The sequence below is a fragment of the Myotis lucifugus genome, unplaced genomic scaffold (genome assembly GCF_000147115.1).
Source record: "Myotis lucifugus unplaced genomic scaffold, Myoluc2.0 scaffold_799, whole genome shotgun sequence".
Classification (NCBI taxonomy): Eukaryota; Metazoa; Chordata; class Mammalia; order Chiroptera; family Vespertilionidae; genus Myotis; species Myotis lucifugus.
The window spans coordinates 115,729-119,333 of NW_005871847.1; the positions used below are offsets into that span (position 1 = coordinate 115,729).

Here is a 3,605-nt window from a genome sequence, read left to right on the forward strand (position 1 = left end):
ATTATTACAGTTGTTCCTCTTTGTTCCCTCTATAGCTCCCCTTCACCCGGTTCCCACACCACCCTCTGCCCTTACCCCCCCACCCCCACTGTCCTCATCCATAGGTGTATGATTTTTGTCCAGTCTCTTCCCACACCCCCCACACCTCTTTCCCCGCCGAGAATAGTCAGTCCACTCCCTTTCTATGCCCCTGATTCTATTATATTCACCAGTTTATTCTGTTCATCAGATTATTTATTCACTTCATTTTTAGATTCACTGTTGATAGATATGTATTTGTTGTTCATAATTTTTATCTTTACCTTTTTCTTTTTCTTCTTCTTCTTAAAGGATACCTTTCAGCATTTCATATAATACTGGTTTGGTGGTGATGAACTCCTTTAGATTTTTCTTATTTGTGAAGCTCTTTATCTGACCTTCAATTCTGAATGATAGCTTTTCTGGGTAAAGTAATCTTGGTTGTAGGTTCCTGCTATTCATCACTTTGAATATTTCTTGCCACTCCCTTCTGGCCTGCATAGTTTCTATTGAGAAATCAGCTGACAGTCATATGGGTATTCCCTTGTAGGTAACTGACCGTTTTTCTCTTGCTGATTTTAAGATTCTCTCTTTGTCTTTTGCTCTTGGCATTTTAATTATGATGTGTCTTGGTGTGGTCCTCTTTGGATTCCTTTTGTTTTGGGTTCTCTGCGCTTCCTGGACTTGTAAGTCTATTTCTTTCACCAGGTAGGGGAAGTTTTCTGTCATCATTTCTTCGAATAGTTTTTCAATATCTTGCTCTCTCTCTTCTTCTGGCACCCCCATAATTTGGATATTGGTACGCTTGAAGTTGTCCCAGAGTCTCCTTACACTATCTTCATATTTTTGGATTCTTTTTTCTTTTTGTTTTTTCGGTTGGGTGTTTTTTGCTTCTTCATATTTCAAATCTTTGACTTGATTCTTGGGATCCTCTAGTCTGCTGTTGGATCTCTGTATAATATTCTTTTTTTTTGTTGGTTTGTTTTTGTTTTTGGGGGTTTAGAGAAATCTGGTGTTTAATGGGCACATTCCAGCACCAGGCCTGGAATAGAAGCAGCAGGGACGGGTAGGTGACCCCACGGAGCCTCACATGGCGAAGAGGATGAGGAAGGCGACCATCAAACAGAAGAGCCCCATGGCCTCAGACAGTGCAAAGCCCAGAATGGCATAGGAGAAGAGCTGCTCCTTGAGAGACGGGTTCTTGGCATAGCCAATGATCAAACTGCCAAACACTGTTCCAATTCTGGCCCCTGAACCAGCCACACCCACTGTGGCAGCCCCAGCACCAATAAACTTGGCCACTGTGTCAATGTCCTGGGAGACAACAATGCTTTGGAACTCCCGTCTGGCCACCTGGAGTGGGGAGCTGCTCTAGGAAGGCTGTTCAGATGGGATCTCTGGCTTACTCAGGAAGGAGGCAGACACAGGCCTGATTAGACCCCTGGTGCAGCAGCGGATCAGAGCCAGAGGGATGAGCAGTGCCCAGGTGGTCTGCATCTTTCCAGTCTGCACTCCCACAGCCCTGCTGCCCTTGCTCAGACCACGGCGCTCACCCGGCTCAAGGTGACTCCTGTATAATATTCTTTATTTCAGTCAGTGTATGCTTAATTTCTAGTTGGTCCTTTTTCATATCCTCAAGGGTCTCACTAGATTTATGGAGCGTCTCACTAAATTTGTTGGCAGTTTCTAGAAGATTTTGAATAACCTTATAAGTGTGGTTTTGGACTCTATATCCAGTAGTTTGCTTTCCTTCATTTCTGTAATCTGTGACCTGTTTTTTTGTCTCCTCATTTTGGCTGCTTCCCTTTGTTGATAGAGTGGCTTTCTGTGCTATGTGTCCTATAAGGCCCAGTGGCTCAGCCTGCTCAATTACCTGAGGTGGACACTCTTGGTGCACCCCTTTGTGGGCTATGTGCACAGTCTTGTTGTAGTTAAGCCTTGATTGTACTTGGTATCACTGGGAGGAATTGACCTCCAGGCCAATTGTCTGTGAGAATCAGCTGTATCTATGGTGGGAGAACTTCTGTGCTGGAGACACCCTTCTGGGGAAAGATTTGCTTCAGTGGAGCTTTGGTGCTCACTGAGTCTGCCCCCTGAGTGTGTCCCTTATTGATCTGAAGAGTTGTAATCTGGATGGTCCCACTCTGACCACTGGGTACACTGGCTCTTGGATCTCTAAGGAGATGCCAATTTAGCCTCTTCCTGAGGCTATCCAGCAGGAACTACAGAGAGAGCTGCAGATTCCTCTTCTTTGTTTGGGATTTGGAGGTGCCCAGATGAGGCCCAGTTGTGAAGCAATGCAAGCTGCTGTGGGGCCTTGGGCCTTCTTTTGGAAGTTCTGGGTCTCTCTGACCCAGCTGCAGTTTGTTAGGTAATTTTCAGGTTGCAAAGGGCCAGGTCATTCATATGCAAAAGCCTCTGCACACAGCTTGGGTGGGGCAGGGTCTCAGGGAATCAACAGGGCAGAGCAAACAGCTATGGCTGATCCTCAGCCCTGCCCTAAGAGGTCCCAGGTCTCAGTGTTATTCGGTAATCGCTGCTAGCAACTCTGAGAGAAAGCCGCCCTTGAGTTCCACCCACTGCCAGACAGTCCAGTTTCTCCCCATATGAGTCTGGTTCCCCAGAGACTCGCCCAAAACTGGAGTTCAGAGCAGTTAGGAGTGTGTGACTACCTCCTGATTGAAAAAGACAACCACATCCTCAGTTGCCAGCCCTTTCCACGTGCGCCTCAGTACCTCTGCACTTTATTTCCGCACCTCCTCTGAGTCTCAGTGTGCTTTTCTCTTTTTTTTCTAGTTGTAGAATTTCCACTCAGCCAGCCTTCCTGTGGTTCCGAATGATGTCCGTTTTGTCTTTTAGTTGTATTTTTGAAGTGGTTGTGCGAGGCAGCAATTTCCGGTGTTTACCTATGCCGCCATCTTGGTTTCTCTCTATTGTGGTGTCTCTTTATATTTTTCTTTCTTTCTTTCTTTCTTTCTTTCTTTCTTTCTTTCTTTCTTTCTTTCTTTCTTTCTTTCTTTCTTTCTTTATTTTTGCTTAAAGTATTACAAAGGGTATTACATATGTGTCCTTATTTCCCCAGCCCTTGACAATCCTCTGGCTTCCCCTACCCCCCAGTGTCTTATGTCCATTGGTTATGCTTATATGCATGCATACAAGTCCTTCGGTTGATCTCTTACCCACTTCCCTCTTGCCCCCCAACCCTCCCCGGCCTTCCCGCTGCAGTTTGACAATCTGTTTGAGGCAGCTCTGCCTCTGTATCTATTATTGTTCAAAAGTTTATAATGGTCTCTATTATCCATGAATGTGTGAGATCATGTGGTATTTTTCCTTCATTGACTGGCTTATTTCACTTAGCATAACGCTCTCCAGTTCCATCCATGCTGTTGCAAATGGTAAGAGTTCCTTCTTTTTTTACAGCGGCATAGTATTCCATCGTGTAGATGTACCACAGTTTTCTAATCCATTCATCTACTGATGGGCACTTAGGCTGTTTCCAGATCTTAGCTATGGTGAATTGTGCTGCTATGAACATAGGGGTGCATATATCCTTTCTGATTGGTGTTTCTGGTTTCTTGGGATATATT

At 45.0% G+C, this 3,605-nt stretch overlaps 2 pseudogenes; one reads left to right on the forward strand and one right to left on the reverse strand.

Moving 5' to 3' along the window:
• The window catches only part of LOC102427411, a 34,816-nt pseudogene that overhangs the window by 14,218 nt on the left and 16,993 nt on the right, over positions 1 to 3,605 (forward strand).
• LOC102426786 lies at positions 1,017 to 1,581 on the reverse strand (annotated as a pseudogene).